The 21231-nt window shown below is 49.3% G+C and overlaps 1 long non-coding RNA gene across 1 annotated transcript in view; it reads right to left on the reverse strand.

The window, feature by feature from the left end:
- The window catches only part of LOC144806170 (uncharacterized), a 103670-nt gene that overhangs the window by 82294 nt on the left and 145 nt on the right, over nucleotides 1–21231 (reverse strand). The window contains exon 2 of the long non-coding RNA XR_013605710.1: nucleotides 13683–13733. This is a non-coding gene — a long non-coding RNA (uncharacterized LOC144806170). The remainder of the gene's footprint in view (nucleotides 1–13682; nucleotides 13734–21231) is intronic.

The raw sequence follows: 21231 nt of genomic DNA on the forward strand, positions 1-21231 counted from the left end.
GAGTACCTGAAAGCAGAGGGGACAGAGTCTGGGTCACTCAGCAGTGACCAGGGTGGAACCAGGACGGAACCAGGCAATGTCGGGCGCAATCAGGTGGTCGTCGAGGCGCTTCTCTTCGCTGTCACGTGGGCTCTGGGGCATCTGCGACGTCCAGGAGCAGGCCACGATCTGTCCCACGCAGGCTCTCACCGTCGGTGCAGTCGGCTTCCGGTTTGGAGCAAACAAGCCTTGGTAAGAGCAATCCACGCGGGATTGGAAGATGGCGTCTCACTCGGACCAGGAAGGTCAGAGTCGGGGCTCCCTTTCAGGGGAGCTGGTGTGGATCTGGAGCAACCAGAATCATGAGTCTTCTTTTGTAGTTCGTCGGCACAGGGACCACAAGCCAGCTGGCAAGTGACCGGGCCAACGCGTTGAGCCAAATCGTGCCAAAGGGCCCCACGCAGCACTCGTCGAGTGTGGAGGGCTGAACTTCGGCTCAGGAGTAGCTCAGGGTGGGGGCTTCTCAAACCCCGGTGTACAGCTTCGAGGGTCACTCGTGGGCTGCACGGTCAGCGTCTCGTGGTCACTTCAAGATGGCGTGCCCCACGCTTCCGGTCGCCTCCACGGGTCTCAGCTTTGCAGGGACTGTGGATCGGGCTGTTAGAAGCTGGGCAAGCTTGATCTCGTCGATCTCAGTCGCTCGAGTTCCGGCGGGAACTGCAACCAAGTAGACGTCGAGGGCTGGATGGTGCCTGCTGCTGCAGGGTGGTCACTCCTTGACCACAAGGGAGATTCTTCGGGCTTCCACGTTGAGATGGAGGGCGAAGGGTCCAGAATATCGTTTCAAATGTTTCTTCCAGGAAATCTGATGTGCATTGGCACTGCTCCCACTCTTATTCGAATCTGGTGGGCGTGATTACCTGCTAGGTCCCCTCCTATGGGTGGGACCCAGGAAGTGGGTGGATACACCCCCTTCCTTTGATCCAGGCCGCCCTGGCACGAGGGCTGGAGTGCCCCAGAACCGGTTTGGCCGGATTATGCAAGGGGCAGCCTTGTGCGCCCCAGGCAGTGTCTGGTTTCTTTCAAACCTCCCTGCTACAATACACTATCTCCTGTCTGGAGGGCGGTGACACCCTCCTGTGACAGGAAACCCTTTGTCCAGGACCCCCTTGACTGGGTTTCGGTCAGCTCCAGGGGTCCAGACATTTGTCTGTGGCAGAGGCATCCATTTTGGGGATCTTAAGGTCTTTGGAGAAATCAACCGCATTAAAGTAAAGTAACATGTCTTACCCCTCTAGAGGGGTGGAATGCCATCCCCGTCGCCAGAACTGGCGAGGGGATGGTATTCCAAAGCGTATGACACCTTACACGACATGTTTTGATAAAGCCAAACCAGAGTTGCTAAATAACCGCGAGGATTATAAGGCACTTAATAGTATATGGTATGGCATTATCCTGAAACAGCTTAGGGATTTGTTCCCGACGGCTGCAGACAGGCTCAGCTCATGCTAGAGCTCCATCTCACATAAAAACCAAGCACCCAGCCTCCAGGATTGGTGAGGCCTGTCTATAGGAGTGGCTCACAGGTTTACATGTGTCCAGATATAGGTTTAGACATAGGTATACTATATCTAAGCAAGGGGTGTGTACACCACCTTACCCCAGCTGAGTGATCAGCCAGTTGTGTCAATTTAAGAACCAGCCAGGGGTGGCAAAAGATATGCTGCAGCCCCTGGTAGGCCTTAGTGGCTCCTGTGCCCTGTGCACCTATAGTGCATTCTACAGGGGCTGACAAGGAGTCCATTTCCAATTGGTATGTGCCTATAGCACATGTGTCATTAATTTAGTGAGAGAACAGCAGGCTGGGGGTCTGATCAGCAGGCCCACAGCCTCAGTAGTCGAAAACCAGTGAAGCAAAAAGCAAAAATTTGGGGTGACCATAGGATAGCAGACCCTACTCTCCTACACAACCCCCCCCCAAACGCAGGGACATTAAACTAACCTTGACCAGATAAGTCTTCATGTTCTAAGTGGAAGTACCTGGAGAGACCATCTGCATTACCATGGTCAGTCCCTGGGCGGTGCTCCACTGTAAAGTCCATCCCCTGTAGGGAAATGGACCACCTGAGCAGTTTGGGATTTTCACCCTTCATCTGATTAAGCCATAAGAGGGGCTTATGGTCTGTTTGCACTAGGAAGTGAGTTCCAAACAAGTAGGACCTCAACTTCTTTAATGCCCAAACCACAGCAAAGGCCTCCCTCTCAATGGCTGACCAACGTTTTTCTCTTGGGGTTAGCCTCCTGCTAATGAAAGCAATTGGCTGGTCTTGACCATCTTGATTAAGTTGTGAGAGTACAGCTCCCACCCCCAACTCAGAAGCATCTGTCTGAACAATGAACTGTTTGGAGTAGTCAGGACTCTTTAGGATAGGTGCAGAGCACATGGCCTTCTTCAGGTCTTCAAATGCCTTCTGACAGCTAACTGTCCACTGAACCTTTTTTGGCATCTTCTTGGATGTCAAGTCATTTAATGGTGTCACTATAGACCCATAGTTTTTCACAAACTTTCTGTAATACCCAGTCAGGCCCAAGAAGGCTCTGACTTGTGTCTGGGTAACTGGAGGAGCCCAGTCCTGTATGGCCTGGATTTTGCTTTCCAGTGGCTGAACCTGGCCTCCACCTACTAGGTGGCCCAGGTATACAACCTTACTCTGCCCTATCTGGCACTTTGTGGCCTTGATAGTTAGGCCTGCCTTTTGCAGGGCCTCCAAAACTTTCTTCAGGTGGATCAGGTGATCCTCCCAGGTGGAGCTAAAGACAGCAATATCATCCAGATAAGCTGCACAAAAGTCATCCAACCCAGTAAGGACTTGGTTCACCAACCTTTGAAAAGTGGCAGGTGCATTCTTCAAACCAAAGGGCATTACCACAAACTGATAATGTCCACTAGGGGTAGAGAATGCTGTTTTGGCTTTTGACTCCTCAGCTAGTCTGATTTGCCAGTAGCCAGCTGTCAGATCAAATGTGCTCAGAAACTTGGCAGAAGCCAATCTGTCAATGAGCTCATCTGCTCTTGGAATGGGGTGAGCATCTGTCCTAGTGACAGCATTGAGGCCCCTGTAATCCACGCAAAACCTCATTTCTCTCTTACCATCTTGGGTATGAGGTTTTGGCACCAGGACTACTGGGCTGGCCCATGGGCTCTCTGATGGCTCAATCACTCCAAGCTCCAACATCTTTTGCACCTCAGCCTTGATGCAATCCCTGACATGATCAGGTTGCCTGTAGATCTTATTCTTGACAGGCAGACTGTCACCAGTGTCCACAACATGGGTACACCAGTCAGTTTGGCTGGGTGTGAGTGAAAACATTTGCCTGTGAGCCTGCAAAACTTGTCTGCAGTCCCTCTGTTGCTGGTCAGTGAGGCTGCCTGCCAAGGCTACTCCATCAACTGAACCATCATCAGGGTTCTGGGAAAGCAGGTCTGGGAGAGGGTCACTCTCTTCCTCCTGTTCCCCATCTGTGGCCATGAGCAAGCTCATGTCCTCCCTGTCTACAAATGCTTTCAAGCGATTCACATGGATTACCCTGTGAGGGCTCCTGGGTGTTCCAAAGTCTACCAAGTAGGTGACTTCCCCTTTCTTTTCAATAATAGGATAGGGTCCACTCCATTTGTCTTGGAGTGCTGCTGGAGCCACTGGCTCCAGTACCCATACCTTCTGTCCTGGTTGGAACTCTACCAGCACAGCCTTTTGGTCATGCCAAGCTTTCTGCAATTCTTGGCTGGCCTCCAGGTTTTTGGATGCTCTTTCCATGTACTCAGCCATCCTGGAGCGGAGACCAAGTACATAGTCCACTATGTCTAGTTTGGGCTTTTTGAGAGGTAACTCCCATCCTTCCTTCACCAAACACAATGGACCTCTCACAGGGTGGCCAAACAAAAGTTCAAAAGGGCTGTAGCCAACCCCCTTCTGTGGGACCTCTCTGTAAGCAAAGAGCAGGCAGGGTAAAAGAATGTCCCATTTCCGCCTGAGCTTCTCTGGTAATCCTTTTATCATGCCTTTAAGGGTCTTGTTAAATCTCTCCACAAGCCCATTGCATTGTGGATGATATGGGGTGGTAAACTTATAGTTTACTCCACATTCCTTCCACATTGCTTTTAGATAGCTGGACATAAAATTTGTCCCTCTATCTGATAGTACCTCCTTAGGAAAGCCCACTCTTGAGAAAACTGCAATGAGGGCTTTTGCCACCACAGGTGCTGTGGTGGTCCTTAGGGGAATAGCCTCTGGGTACCTGGTGGCATGATCCACTACCACCAGTATGAATCTGTTCCCAGATGCTGTTTGGGGGTCCATTGGACCCACAATATCAATTCCAACTCTCTCAAAGGGGACCCCCACCACAGGTAGTGGTATTAGGGGGGCCTTTGTTGTGCCACCTGACTTACCACTGGCTTGGCAAGTGACACAGGAGCGACAAAACTCCTTGACATCCTCTGACATGTGAGGCCAGTGAAAGTGTGGAACAAGCCTGTCCCACGTCTTGTTCTGGCCTAAGTGTCCTGCAAGGGGAATATCATGGGCCAAGGTAAGGAGGAATCCCCTAAACTGCAGAGGTATCACCAACCTCCTGGTCATGCCAGGCTTGGGGGCTCTAGCCTCTGAGTAAAGGAGTCCCTCATCCCAATACACAGTATGGGTACCTTGGGCATCCCCAGCAGCCTCAGCAGCAGCCTGCTGTCTGAGGGGTTCAAGGGAAGGGCAATCTAATTGAGCCTGCCTCAGGTCTGCCCTTGAGGGTCCCCCTGTCCCCAGAAACTCAACCTGGTCAGGTTCAAGCTCCTCAGAGACAGTCTCCTCTTGGACTGCAGAATCAGTTTCCTCTGAAACCTGATCCTCAACCTGGGGCAAGGTGGAAGGCGAGGCCTTTCCTCTCTTGCTCCTTCTCTTGGGTTGTGGCTGGTCTATTGTCTCAAGATCCACCACTGGTTCAGGAAGGCACTTCTTAGCCTGAGCCCTTGTCATGGCAAGGACATGCTCTGAAATCCCTAGCATTTCTGCATGAGTCCTGTACTCCACTTCTGACCATGCTGAGCTTTCAAGGTCATTGCCTAACAGACAGTCTACTGGTAGGTCTGCACTCACCACAACTTTCTTTAGGCCATCAACCCCTCCCCAGGAGAAGTTCACAACTGCCACACTATGGGAGGTAGTGGAGTTGCTTGCATTGGTTACTAGGTAGCTCTCTCCTAGTACAATCTGTCCAGGGTCCACAAAGCCAGGGGTCACCATGGTGACACTAGCACATGTGTCCCTGTAAGCTTGAGCCAGTTTCTCATTTATTAAGGGAGTCTGCCTGTATTTGCCCAGGTTAGTGGGGCTTACTGCAGTGGGCAACTCAATGTCCACATCATACAGGAGAACTGCCTGTGTAGGGACTCTGACTAGGCCAGATCCTACTTCAATACCCAGGGTCAACCCAGCTACACCCTTGGACTGTGTTCCACCACTGCTTACTGTACTTGGGGTTGCAGTTGCTTTAGGAGCTGTAGTGGTGGGAACTGGATTTGCCTTGGTGCACTCACTGCCCCAGTGTGAAACTGATTTGCAGGTATTACACCAAGGTGTCTTTGGACCTTTGTTCTTCTTCTTCTTGTTACCATTTTGGGAACCACCCTCCTTACTATTAGTTTGGGGGCCTGAAGACTTCTGGTCTTTTTCTTTATCTTTCTGATTCTGATTACCACCCTTCTGGTCTGTTTTCTTCTGGTCACCACCTTGGTTCTGGGGTTTCTGCTTAATCCTTGTTCTGACCCATTTGTCTGCCTTCTTTCCCAATTCTTGGGGAGAGGTCAGATCAGAGTCAATAAGGTATTGATGCAACAGCTGGTTTGTACAGTTATTAAGGATCTGTTCTCTCATCATAAGATTGTACAATCCTGTATAGTCTGAAACTTTACTTCCCTGTAACCAACCCTCCAAAGCCTTAGTGGCACACTCCACAAAATCAGTCCAGTCTTGAGTCTGTGCTTTCTGGGTGTCTCTGAACAACAACCTGTATTGCTCAGTGGTTAGGCCATACCCTTCAATGAGAGCACTCTTCAAAACAGAGTAGTTTTTGGCATCCTCAGGTCTAACTGTGAGGAGCCTGTCTCTCCCTTTCTCAGAAAAGGAGTACCACAAAATTGCAGCCCACTGGTTCTCAGGAACCTGCTGTACCATGCAGGCTCTCTCAAGAGCAGTCATCCATTTGTGGATGTCATCCCCTTCTTTAAAGGGGGGCACAATCTTGGTCAGGTTTCTATTGTCATAGGCCCTGTCTTTTTCTCTTGGAAAATTGCTGCCACCAGTGACATCTAAGCCACTTAATTTCTGCTCTCTTGCCAAGGCAAGTCTAGCTTGAGCCAAGGCTACCTCCTCCCTCTCTATCTGGAGTTTGACAGCCCTCATTCTGGCCCTATGCTCTAACTTTTGAGAAGCATTCATGCCTCTCTGTGATTCCCTGGAGGCACTAGAAAGATGAGAGTCTCCTGAGGGAGATCTCACTCTTCTGTTGCCTGGGAGAATCATTTGTTGGGATCTGGGGAGGTGCTGGCCCTCTCCATTTCCCAGTAGGTCCAAGTTGGCCTGGCTAAGCCTACCAACTGGAACCTGGCTACCCTGATCCTGTACTTCTAAGTCCTCAACTTCTGAGTCCTCATCCAAGTCATCATCATCCTCCTCTTCAGGGGGATCAACTGCAGGGGGGTTCCCTCCAGTTCCTGTATCTAGGGAAGCTGCTTTTGCCCTCTCTAAGTCATCCTGTTCTAGGAGTCCTATCAGGATTAGGCAGGTGGGGCTTCTGCCCCTTTTTAACCCTCTTGCTTTGCACAAGACAATCAAGTCTCTGCGGGTTAGTTTGTCATATCCAGAAGTTGCCTGGGTAGGGTCAACTGTCACAGGACTAGACCCTGAGGCCTTTCCTGTGTCGGACATGGTTACTAGTGAGGTGTAAGTGGTGCACTTACCTACACTAAGTGTTTTCCTACTGGACCTTGCTAGTGAGTTGTAGTCAGGGGTGTGCTACTCCCTTCAACCTACAACTACTAAGTTCAGTAGAACTTAATATGCTAAGCTTTTGATTTTATATGTACCTAGAGGTACTTGATGTGATCTTTCAATTTGATATAAAGATTGCAATGGTAAAACAACAGCAAGCTCAAATCCGCACCGCTGCTCACCAATGTGAGAAGTTGGCCTGGTAGGGGATGTTTCCAATTCTGGAACCACCTACTACCTGACCAAACAATCCCCTTATGGTGTCTGGTTGTAAGTCAACCTTATTAGACAAGCTATCCTAGGGGTAGCATGGACTAAGCAGCCTAAAGGCTTAACTTAAGAGGTCGTGTTAAGCGAGCTGTTTTACCACATACAATCCTGTAATACCAAATGAAAGGACACCACACAAGTATATATTATAAAAATATATGTGTTTATTACTAAAAACAATCCCCAGTATTCTTTATGAATAAAGGGGCACAAGCGTTAAATCAAAAGCACTGTTTAAACATACAAAGTTGCACAATTATGGATGAGGGCAGGGGGCCACTCGAACCATATACTAAACAAGTGGTATAAGAGAGGCCACTCGAACAGTGGTTAGGCCTAGGGCCTAGGGAATCGCTGGGAGCAGTCAGGACAAGCAATGCTGAAGTCGGGAATGGCCCTCGGGATTCGGGAGATGTGCGGAAAGCGCACGCATGCACCAATGTTAACCAATGGTGCGTAAAAGTCAAATAGTTAAAGTTTAAGGACACTTCCGCTGGACCTAGAGGAACAAAACTTAACACACAGACCCTAGAGGTGTGCACCAGTGTGGGAACACCGGCGGAGCAAAGTTACCTCACCCACAGGAAGTGGGTGCACAGGGTCGAAGTGGCGTCGGGTTTTGACACGCAGGCTCTTGGTGCTTGAAGCTGAAAGGGCTGCAGGCAGGGTGAAGACGAAGTGTCCGGTGGAGTCCAAGGGTGGACTCAAGTTGTAGAGTACCTGAAAGCAGAGGGGACAGAGTCTGGGTCACTCAGCAGTGACCAGGGTGGAACCAGGACGGAACCAGGCAATGTCGGGCGCAATCAGGTGGTCGTCGAGGCGCTTCTCTTCGCTGTCACGTGGGCTCTGGGGCATCTGCGACGTCCAGGAGCAGGCCACGATCTGTCCCACGCAGGCTCTCACCGTCGGTGCAGTCGGCTTCCGGTTTGGAGCAAACAAGCCTTGGTAAGAGCAATCCACGCGGGATTGGAAGATGGCGTCTCACTCGGACCAGGAAGGTCAGAGTCGGGGCTCCCTTTCAGGGGAGCTGGTGTGGATCTGGAGCAACCAGAATCACGAGTCTTCTTTTGTAGTTCGTCGGCACAGGGACCACAAGCCAGCTGGCAAGTGACCGGGCCAACGCGTTGAGCCAAATCGTGCCAAAGGGCCCCACGCAGCACTCGTCGAGTGTGGAGGGCTGAACTTCGGCTCAGGAGTAGCTCAGGGTGGGGGCTTCTCAAACCCCGGTGTACAGCTTCGAGGGTCACTCGTGGGCTGCACGGTCAGCGTCTCGTGGTCACTTCAAGATGGCGTGCCCCACGCTTCCGGTCGCCTCCACGGGTCTCAGCTTTGCAGGGACTGTGGATCGGGCTGTTAGAAGCTGGGCAAGCTTGATCTCGTCGATCTCAGTCGCTCGAGTTCCGGCGGGAACTGCAACCAAGTAGACGTCGAGGGCTGGATGGTGCCTGCTGCTGCAGGGTGGTCACTCCTTGACCACAAGGGAGATTCTTCGGGCTTCCACGTTGAGATGGAGGGCGAAGGGTCCAGAATATCGTTTCAAATGTTTCTTCCAGGAAATCTGATGTGCATTGGCACTGCTCCCACTCTTATTCGAATCTGGTGGGCGTGATTACCTGCTAGGTCCCCTCCTATGGGTGGGACCCAGGAAGTGGGTGGATACACCCCCTTCCTTTGATCCAGGCCGCCCTGGCACGAGGGCTGGAGTGCCCCAGAACCGGTTTGGCCGGATTATGCAAGGGGCAGCCTTGTGCGCCCCAGGCAGTGTCTGGTTTCTTTCAAACCTCCCTGCTACAATACACTATCTCCTGTCTGGAGGGCGGTGACACCCTCCTGTGACAGGAAACCCTTTGTCCAGGACCCCCTTGACTGGGTTTCGGTCAGCTCCAGGGGTCCAGACATTTGTCTGTGGCAGAGGCATCCATTTTGGGGATCTTAAGGTCTTTGGAGAAATCAACCGCATTAAAGTAAAGTAACATGTCTTACCCCTCTAGAGGGGTGGAATGCCATCCCCGTCGCCAGAACTGGCGAGGGGATGGTATTCCAAAGCGTATGACACCTTACACGACATGTTTTGATAAAGCCAAACCAGAGTTGCTAAATAACCGCGAGGATTATAAGGCACTTAATAGTATATGGTATGGCATTATCCTGAAACAGCTTAGGGATTTGTTCCCGACGGCTGCAGACAGGCTCAGCTCATGCTAGAGCTCCATCTCACATAAAAACCAAGCACCCAGCCTCCAGGATTGGTGAGGCCTGTCTATAGGAGTGGCTCACAGGTTTACATGTGTCCAGATATAGGTTTAGACATAGGTATACTATATCTAAGCAAGGGGTGTGTACACCACCTTACCCCAGCTGAGTGATCAGCCAGTTGTGTCAATTTAAGAACCAGCCAGGGGTGGCAAAAGATATGCTGCAGCCCCTGGTAGGCCTTAGTGGCTCCTGTGCCCTGTGCACCTATAGTGCATTCTACAGGGGCTGACAAGGAGTCCATTTCCAATTGGTATGTGCCTATAGCACATGTGTCATTAATTTAGTGAGAGAACAGCAGGCTGGGGGTCTGATCAGCAGGCCCACAGCCTCAGTAGTCGAAAACCAGTGAAGCAAAAAGCAAAAATTTGGGGTGACCATAGGATAGCAGACCCTACTCTCCTACAATGTCCATTTACTGCTTTTTTGTCCAGCATATAAATCACCTAGGTACCGCTGGATTAGACCCCTTTGTAAAAACATGGGTGTCAGATCATACAAAGAGGCAGAGCGCATCATTAAGTCTAATACCTCACAACTGGTTGTCTTTTGCATAAGTAGGTTTCTGTTTAATGTGTATCTCATCAGGAAACGGCTTGGATACAAGCTGTAATGTAACAATGGCGTACATAGCCACCCAGTATTAGCCAATGCAGAATGCACTGAGTTCATCCCTTGCAAGACGTGTGGTTCTAGTGGTTTTAAAGGTTTCAAATTTTGGTTTTTAGTCTGGCTTTTTAATCGTGGAGAAAACCTTTTTTACTTAAATTATTTAGATTTTTAACGTAGTATTGTGAATTTACCCGTTTTGAATTAATTGTTACCTAGTCCCATTTTTACCAACTGCCATCTGTGTATGTCATAAATTGTTGATGAGAGCGCTGCAAATAATTGTCTGTAAATGTTTTTTATGTCTGTAAATGTTTTTTTCTTGTCCGTGTACTCTTGCTTTTATGGCTATATTAGCCGAAATAAAGTTGAACTGAACTGATAGAATTATTCTCGAGGGTGGGATTTCCAAAGGAAATCTTAACAGACCAGGGGACCCCGTTCGTCTCCAGACTGATGAAGGAAGTCTGTAAATTGCTAGATTTTTCTCACATAAAAACCTCAGCCTACCACCCCCAAATAGATGGGTTGGTAGAAAGGTACAACAGGACCTTGAAAACAACCCTAAAAAAATGCTCCCCATTGAACACACAGACTGGGACCAAGTCCTACCGTTAGCACTATATGTACTGAGGGCCCAGGTACAAAGTAGTTTAGGTTGCTCAGCCTTATAACTGCTGTACGGCCGACAACCTCGGTCCCTCTTGGAAATAACGAAGGATACTTGGGAACAAGAGAAACACCACAAACAGAAAACCCTACTACAGTATACTCAACAGCTGTAGTACTAGCTCAGCAAACTGAGAGATTTGGCATACTCTTCCTTAGAAAATAGCCAGAACAGGCAAAAGAAATATTATGACAAAGGCAAGAAATGGAGAACCCTAGAAAAGGGAGACTGGGTTTTAGTGTTGTTACCCTCCTCCACTAATAAATTCAGGAGTGAATGGCTGGGTCCCTATCCCATAGTAGACACCATAGGGAGAACCACTTACAGGGTCCAGATCTCCCCTTCGAGGAGGCAGACCTTTCACATCAAGCTATTGAAAAAATGGATAGGTCCGATACCCAAGGTAGCTCAATTCGGAATCCCTACTGGGTCAGAGCAGAGCACCTTAGAACAACTGCCTGTTAATGAAGAACTTACATACGCCCAGAAAACTGAGCTCCAAAACACCTTACATCCCTTCTCTGCAATGTTTTCGGACCTGCCAGGATGAACACATTTGATAGAGCACAAAATAGAAACGGAACCAGGGAAATGTGTTAAACAAAAACCCTACAGGGTGCCGGCAGCATGACGACAGGATATAAAAAGGGAAGTACAGGACATGCTCAAGTTGGGAGTTATCCGTCCATCAAGAAGTATCTGGTCGTCCCCTATTGTAATGATTCCTAAACCGGACGGGACGACCCGGTTCTGTATGGACATTAGAGCTTTAAATAACATTTCCTCCTTTGATGCCTATCCCATTCCCCGGGTGGGTGATTTAATAGAAAGGATAGTCGAAGCCAAGTTTATTACCATGCTAGACTTCACTAAGGGGTACTGCCAGGTACCCCTTAGGGAAGAAAATAAACAAAAGACTGCCTTTGCAACAGAGGAGGGCCTATATGAGTTCAACATCTTGCCCTTTGGGCTGCATGGGGCACCTGCGACCTTCCAGAGGTTGATGAATACCATCCTACACCCCTATTCCTCCTTCTGTTCCGTCTATCTTGACGACATTGTAATTTTCAGCAATACCTGGTCAGACCACTTAACACACTTAACAGCTATTCTGGAAGCTCTACAGAAGGCAGGGTTACACATTAACCCAAAAAAATCTAGACAGGCATACTCCAAGGTTAAATACCTGGGGTATATGTTGGGGGAAGGTGTTATAGCCCCTCAAGAGGAAAAAGTAAAAGTCATCAGGAATACTCCCTTCCCCAAAACAAAGAGAGAGATACGAGCCTTTCTAGGCCTTGTAGGCCATTACAGGAGATTTATAGACAACTTTGCGGTGACAGCAGCTCCGCTCACAGACCTTTTAAGAAAGGATATTAAACCCTCCTCCATTCTAAATACTTCGGAGGAGGCTAAACAAGCCTTTAAGATCCTTACAGTGGCCATCACTACAAGCCCAATTTTGATACCTCCCAACTTCAGTAAACCTTTCTCTTTAGCCACGGATGCTTCGGACATGGGCTTAGGAGCTGTATTGTCCCAAATAGGAGAGGACGGTTTAGAACATCCGATCCTCTACATTAGCCGGACACTAAATCCTAGGGAGTGCAAATATCCCACGATCGAAAGAGAATGCCTGGCGATAAGGTGGGCGGTAGAGAATTTAAAGTACTACCTAGAAGGCAAGCCTTTGGTACTTTATACAGATCACGCCCCGCTACAATGGATGAACAGGACCAAAGCCCATAACCCTAGAGTACTCAGGTGGTTCCTTTTTCTACAACCTTTTTCTTTTTCAATACAACATCGAAAGGGCACTGAGAATGGAAACGCTGATTTCCTATCCAGACAATTCATTCTTCCCAATCGGCAGAAACCAGGGGGGGAGGAATGTAACACTGGGCAGGGGACGGGAGGAAAAGAACCGGATAATGTTGAGTGGTGGCGTAGTGAACTGACGTCCTCCCCCTCTCTGCTTCATTATCAGCATGACTGGAACAGGGGAGAAGCCTGTTCCTGGGAACTAGCCGACGAATTGGATGACGGCCCCTTTAACTGGAAGACACACGAGTATGCAGCTCCGGCCCCTGATGACGACGCGGGATTCCTAGTGGGTAAAAACGCGGAAGAAGATGTCCTGGCATGTGATGCCACCGACCGAGGATCGCCAGTGGGAGAGCGGCACAGAGGAGCAGAGAACGGAGCTTTTGGAGGCAAACCCGAGGACGACAGGAGTAAGCCAGCAGGCCACCGGATCCGTGGAAGACGGGGTTCTTGTAAACCGTAGCCGCGTGTCTGCCACAATATGTGCCCAACCTTTCTTTGTCCTCACCGTGTAAATATACCCCTTCTCACCAGTAATCACGCCTCTGCACCTTTGCACATTTAATAAAGTGTTTAGCACCTTAGCACGGGTGTCCCCTGCACTTGCCCGGTTCCCAGTGGGAGAGTCCAGATAGAGTACATATCCTGACAATCTGTACCTTTTTCTTTTCCCTGGCGGAGTCCAACGAGGAGTTAGGAAGAACGGAAAATCCCCTGAAGCCTGCTTCTTAACCATCTGGAAACAAGACCATAACCAGACGCCATCACGGACCCCGGGGCTTTTCAGAGAGACATCTTGGCAACCTGACATAAAAAGACATTTTCCAAAATAAAACCTTACCTACCCCGAACTGGTCTTAGGTCTCTTCTTGATCCCACGCCACAGTCACACACTACAACATCTTTCCCTTTAAACCGAAGATAACAGCCTACAATAAAAAACTAACCAAAAAGCAACAAAACTAGAAAATGCATTTCCAAAAGCTGCAAAAGAGAAACTGTTAATACAAATGAACAATATTAAACGTTGTTGTTACCTTAGTAATGTGCTTACTTCTGGACTTCACTCCATCTGCAGCAATAACGCTCTGAAAGGAGAAATTACTGCTGTGAGTCTCAGAGTCTTCAGTATTACTGGTCTCAGTCGCGAAGACTGTGGTGTCGGAAGATAACTTTCTCTTATTTGGCTTCATAGATCCACCAGTCACGCCATCGCTATTAGCAGACAGGCCACTGTCAGCAGCATCATAACTTCAGGCAGACCAGCAAAGCGGATCTCACCACTCACATTGGGTGGACAGACTCGTCTCTGCTACATACATCCACTCTGTTCTCAAATTTGCTTGGGGCTGCCAAAATGCAAAGAGCTGCAATATATTCGCCACACTTTCCTGACTACCTTGTTTTAAAAAGTTGTGACATTCAAGCGTGATTCTTGATTCATCACCAAGCTGAATTTTTTTAGAGGTTCTATTGCCACACAATACTATTCCCATATTCCAGTTTGTCCACAGGGTGCTTCAAGCCTGGTAGGTTGTCTCCTGCCTGTTTTGCAGATAATTTCAGATCGTTTCTGTAAGAAACTGAATTATTATTTACGGTAGATGAGGAACAATCACAACCGTTGTCAGAATGAACTTTCAAAGCCATTCAATTAACCTAGGATCAACCCCCTGGTACCTAAGCACGGAACAGGCAGGCTTAACTTAAGGTAGTATGTAAACTATTTATGCAGAAACCAAAAAAGTTAAAGTCAAAATGCAAAACAATAAAAAACCCAAACCAAAATAGAAAAAAAAAAGTAAAATGTATTGAACAAAATAACACTAAAATGACAAAATCCAATAAGGGGAATGAGATATGAACTGTAACGCTGTAAGAATCACAAGGTGGCAATGGATGAGGGGCCCAGGCATGGATTAGTCTCTCTGGAGCTGACTGCCAAGTCTGAGTGAACTTGTTCTCCCTGTTCAGCAGGAAGTCACTATACCGGAGGAAGGGCTTTAAGTGGAATGAAAAACCTTGTGATGGCTCCCAGAGGGACGTGGTCGATGTAATGAAGGGCATGGCTTAAAAACCCAAACTGAAAATACATGCTCGGCATAGTGTGTCGCCCCACTGGTATTTTGCTGCTTCGCCATTCCATCCATATATAACAAGTAACATTACATCTACGACAAGCCAGGACTATTGGCTTTGTCAATGGTTGTTAGTTGCATAAGGTAAATATGCAACAGCGATGGCTTCAAAGCTTGAGGGGGGCTGCTAAGGGTGAGACGGGGCTGCGAGAGGTGAGAGAACTGTAGCTGGTGTGAGAGCAGCGCTGCAAGGGTGTAATGGGTGCTGCGAGGGTGTGATGGGTGCTGCGAGGGTGTGATGGGCGCTGCGAGGGTGTGATGGGCGCTGCGAGGGTGTGATGGGTGCTGCGAGGGTGTGAGGGGCGCTGTGGGGTGGTGAGAGCATGCCGTGATGGGTGCAGCTGGGGATGAGAGTGGCGCTACTAAGGGTGAGAGGGGCTCTGCTAGAGGTGAGAAAGAACTCCAGGTGGTGTGAAAGCTGCACTGCTTGAGCGAGAGAGGGCCTGGTGGGGGTAACAGATGTGCTGAAGAGGGAGCGAAAGGGCACTGTAGTAGACAAGCAGTAATTCGGGGGTTAGAAGGGTAACACAGGGTTCGGGGACATGGGCTGCAGGGGCAAGGGATGCCCTGCAAGGGGGGAGAGGGGACATTGCTGGTGGGAGAAGGACACTGACATGTACCTGGGAGCTGTGCACGAGAGGGGGTCGCTGCAGACTTCATCGAGGGCATTGAAGAGGGGAGGCTGGGGGCACTACCACAGTGAGTGCCATGGCAGTGGCTAACAACAACAAAAGGATGGAGCAGATAGTGTGATAAGTGTGTAAACGGGTGCCCTCTGGTGTGAGATTGGATGCCCCACGGAGTGAGGCCGATCAAAGCGTCACTGGTTGAAGGTGTAACTCGGGGAGTGATCAGAGGTGCGCGTCTGGTAGTGAGCTGTCATAGTGAGATCTTGAAAGGAGTGAGTTTGTATGGGAGGGGAAGTCCCTGTCTACCGGGACTGTGTGTGCACGCGTGTGGTTGAGGTGTGAATAGGGCGCACACTGCAAGAAGTCACTGTGGGGAGAGTGGATGTGTGCACGGGTGATAGTGAGTGTATGGAATCACCGAGTGAAGGTTGCATCCGTGCAGGTGGTGAGGAAGCAAGGAGAGGGTGAACCAGTGTGTGTAATGACTGTCTGCTGGAGGGCTGTGTGCAGCGATGAAGGGCTGCTCGTTGAAGGTGTGTGCAGCGTGATTGTGAGGGGACTGTGAGTGCAGGAAGTGTCTGAGAACAACTGTCTGCCAGCAGTGCGTGATACGTCACCGATGGCCTGAAAACGCGCTGGCGGTATATATATCGCTGTGACACCCCTCATGGAAAGTGCGTGCAAGGCGCGTGTCTTCAGAGAAACTTGTGCACCGGGAACCATTGTGCAGACGTTATATCAGAGAGAATGTGTCAGTGAGATTGTGCATAGAGAGGCTTCTTGCAGAAAGTCACTACAACAAAGTGTGTGCAGGGGGAGTGCGTGTATGGGGGTCACCAGTTAGGAAGTCACCACAGCCGATTAGGAAGTCACTGCAACAAAAGTGTGTGCAAAGGGGATCACCAGCTAGGTAGCCACTAGCCCCTGCAGGGAGAGTGCGTGCAGGGTGAGAGCGTGCATGGTGAATACCAGCTAGGAAGTCACCGCAAGGAAAGTGTGTGCAAGGTAAGTGCGTGCATGGGGGGTCACCGACTAGGATGTTATTGCAAGAAAAGTGTGTGCAGGGTGAAGGTATGCATGGGGGTCACCAGCTAGGAAGTCGCTTTTAAGGAAAGTGTTTGCAGGGTGAGTGCATGCGTGCGGGTCACCAGCTAGGTAGTCGCTTTAAGGAAAGTGTGTGCAGGATGAGTGCATGCATGGGGGTGTTACTGACTTGAAAGTTATGTGGCCTACACTGTCATCCACTCGAAAGGGTGCTCTGTTCTGTATTATTATATGTGTGGTATACGAGGCTCCTTGTCCACCACCACCCCCACCATGTCCACCACCACCACATCCACCACCACAATGTCCACCACATCCACCAATAACACCATGTCCACCACCACCATGTCCATCACCACCACCACGGCCTCCACCACATCCACCACGACCACATCTACGTACACCACCACGTCCACCCCCACATCCACCACCGCATCCACCACCACCGCGTTCAACACCACTGCGTCCATCACCACCACGTCCACCACCACCACATCCACCACCACCAACTCCACCCCAACCACCACGTCCACCACCATCACCATGTCCACCACCACCACCACGTCCACCACCATCACCACGTCCACCACCATGTCCTCCACCACCACATCCACCAACACCCCATCCACCACCCCTTTCACCACCACCACCATGTCCACCACCACCGCATCCACCACCACGTCCATCACCACCACCACATCCACCACCACCACCACCTTGTGCACCACCACCACATCCACCACGTTCACCACCACCATGTCCACCACCACCACCACCACGACACCCACCTCCACCACCACGTCAACCAGCACCACACCCACCACCACCACGTCCACCACCACTACCACCACCACCACAACGTCCTTCATCACATCCACTACCACCACATCCACTACCACCACCACGTCCACCACCACATCCACCACTACCACGTCCACCACTACCACATCCACCACCATGTCCACCACCATCATGTCCACCACCACCACGTCCATCACCACCACGTCCACCACCACCGTGTCCACCACCACCACATCTACCACCACCACGTCCACCACCACCATGTCCACCACCACCATGTCCACCACATCCACCACCACAACCACTAACAACACCATGTCCACCACCACGTCCACCACTACATCCACCACCATCACGTCCACCACCATAACATCCACCACCACCACCACGTCCACAACAACCACATCCACCACCACCACCACCACGTCCACCACCACCATGTCCACCACCACCACCACGTTCACCATGAGGCCACCACCACATCTACCACCACCACGTCCATCACCACCACACCCACCATGTCCACCACCACGTCCACCACCACGTCCACCCCCACATCCACCACCACCATGCCACCACCACGCCCACCACCGCGTCCACCACCACTGTGTCCAACACCACTGTGTCCAACACCACCACGTCCATCACCACCTCGTCAATCACCACCACATCCACCACCACCATGTCCACCACAATGTCCACCACATTGTCCACCACCACCCCCACCACCAGCATATCCACCACCACCACGTCCACCACCACCAAGTCTACCACCACCACTATGTCCACCACCACATCCACCACCACCACCATGTCCACCACCACCGCATCCACCACCACCATGTCCACCACCTTAATTTCCTATGCAATGAATAACGTTAAAAGATTTTTCAGTGGCGCATCTGCAGAAAAGTCCTCTTCCTGTTGGAAATTAAGAGGAACTTAACCCCTCACCCAAACAATACATTTACGAAAAAAATGGACTGAATGAGAGCCGTGGCCTGCGGCTTTGGTGCTACAGTAATATTACACCTGGAGGCCAAGAAACCAAGCGCGTAGAAGCCCTGAGAGCACGGCCGCCACGCCGCAGATGCACGCACCGCGGCGGCCATCTGTGGGTTCTGCCCCGGTAGCTCGCGTGGTTTAATGGAACAGGCCATTGGCTTTGAATAGATCCCAGGGGCGGGATACACTTACAGGGGCAGATTTAATCTTCCATGAAAAATCAGTGGGATGCCAGTGGAGCATGGGACAAAGAGGCGCAAGTGGTGTATAGCCGCTGCCAAAAGGACCACTGGACATAACTTCTTCAAACAGTATATGTCCATCTTCACCATTGACCCGGAGTCCTCAAGGACAACTGTGGCAATCAAACCACACACACAGGTATCTAGGTAATCCATGTTGTGGGGTGCGAAGGGGGAAATCCATAAATCTAATGCCATTTGAATATAATTAAATTGGGGACTTTACTGTAAGGAAAATAGTACTTCAAGGAAGTAAGCGGGCACTAAGGCATTTATGCCACACACATGTTTATTTGTTGACAGGAAAATACACTATGCAAAATGTTTCAGTAACTGACAGCTTTTGGTTAAACCTGGGCAGAATCATTCAAATTCAAACTTTGTTGACAACAAATTAGAAATGTATTGTTGTGTGTACGGCGCCCTAGGCCATAAGAGCCCACACAAAAGCTTCAAATTTAAGTTTTCTAATGTTACTAAAAAGACCATGAGACTGAAGATAACAAGCATTTGCAATGCAACAGGTAGCGCATTTACACGAGTTTAAGCTATTGGGATTGTAAATGACAAAGCATTTTATTTATGTTTTGAAACCCAAAACATAAATAAAAGGCATTGTCATTTACAATGCCAATAGCTCAAACTTGCGTAAATGTGAGACCAATTGCATTGCAAATGCTTGTTCCAGTTTGTTGTGTGTCCAAACACCCATTTGGTAGCAAGTAGCAGGTTTACCCCAACTGCCTGGTATTTAGTAAACATCAAATGAATCGCTAGTGGGCTGCCAACTATCAGGGTCGCACTGAGATAAAGAATATTTACGGGCACCAAAATAAAAATGCTCTCCATTAGTGAATAGCTGAAGAATTGGCATCTATAAGCTAACTGTAATGCACAGCTATCATGCAAAAGGAAAATAATAATAGATTACTGCATAGAATATCTGTGCAATGCAGTAAAAAAAAGTACATAGATATGCAAGTCAGATTCAGAGAGCACTATATTCATTCTATATCATGCATTACAATATTTTAGCTTTCTCCCACTGGAAACTTGCTCTGCCCAATGAAAGTCAATGTTAACATGTTCCACCACGTTTCATTAAAACTCTCCCACATTGTTGTACCAAATTACATTTAAGACTTCTTTATTCATGTACATGAGGGTATACGCTGCTCATGTGCGTGCTTATATTACGTGAATGCCGGTTCATTACCATTAAAGAGAGGCATTATAGATTTGCAATGTCCCTCTCTGTGACATTACTGCACACTGCCTATGCTAATTAACAAACCCTGCCCCTCTGAAACCTATTTTTTGTTTTGTTTAGGGCTCGTGCCCCCTGTACTTTTCATTTTTGTACTTGCGGTTTACTGTTTTCAGTATCTGTATGGGCTTAAATATACAAAAGTGATGTTATTACAATCCTTAAAATAGCAAATGTGTCACAAATTGTGGCTTAAGCGAGGACGGAGAGACAGGAAACTGATTAGTTAAGTGGTGAATAAATACACCAGCCTTGTCACACTCACACTTCCTTGAAGACTTGACGAGCCTGTCTGCTCTGACATTTCTGGAAAGTTAGAGAAGGATTAGCAGAATGAGCAGCTTTTACTCCCATGGGACCACCAAGATCAAAGAAGATACAGCGGCCTGGCTCAACTGCGACCCCTTTTTGAAGAACATGGAAATACACATGTAGCTGGGGTGGTCGCCAGGAGGCTCTAGATCAGTGATACTCAAAGTACGGCCCGGGGGGCGCATAAGGCCCTCCAGGTCTTTACTTGCGGACCCCTGGGCAGCAGCAGCACTGGGCTGCTGTTTACTCGAGTCAGAACTAACATGAACAAGAAACGTACATATACAGCAAACACTTATTTAAAGGTTAATTGCAGTTAGGAAAAGGAAGTAACTAGGCCCTCAACTTTAGGAACACCTTCATTCTTAAAGGCAGCCACTAGAAATACATGCTTTGTTTCCCTACCCCGACTTTACACCCCGCTGGCATCAGTGCAGCCCTCGGTCACACCATAGACCAAACTTTGCGGCCCCCGGGAAAATGTTTGTGAGTACCCATGACCTAGATCAACAAAATGCGGGAGTAGTTAGACACGAGGACGAAACAGAAGCTTGCATCTCTAAAAGGCTCAAACAGGAACCAATAAAAACAAGCATTGGCATAGCCAATAGGTCTCACCTTTGGGACCTTATAAGTGTTTAGCCATGCAACAGTTGATGTTGTTGCACCAAGGATATTGTGCTGGATAACTAAACACGTATAAGGTCCCAAAGGCGAGACCTACTGGCTATGCCAATGCTTGTTTACCTGATGGGCATTGGCTAACCGCTGCCTGGTTACTGAGGCCCTGGTGAGGTTGAGACATATTTGGGGGAGTTTTATCCTCATCAGATGATGCTGTGCAGGCCCAGGCTAGGTGCAATGAGGCGCAGTCGGTGCTGCCTGGGAGTGCGTTCTTTCACTTTCGATTGACGGGGCTGCCCCCCTCCACTCTGGTGAGAGCCACAAACGGGATTCAAGTCGATCTTCTCATCACAGACTTTTCAGGTGAAACAAATGTCCCCGTTGGCTGAGGCCTTCAAAAGAGACCCAACTCCAGCAGTGAGGGCCAATGAGCATTGTTGAGACAAAATAATCATCGATCGATGCAACAACAACAACAGATGAACCCCGGAGAGCAGGCTCGAGACCCTCCAGCACCAGACAGT

Source organism: Lissotriton helveticus (assembly GCF_964261635.1).
Source record: "Lissotriton helveticus chromosome 1_1 unlocalized genomic scaffold, aLisHel1.1 SUPER_1_unloc_50, whole genome shotgun sequence".
In the NCBI taxonomy this organism is placed as follows: Eukaryota; Metazoa; Chordata; class Amphibia; order Caudata; family Salamandridae; genus Lissotriton; species Lissotriton helveticus.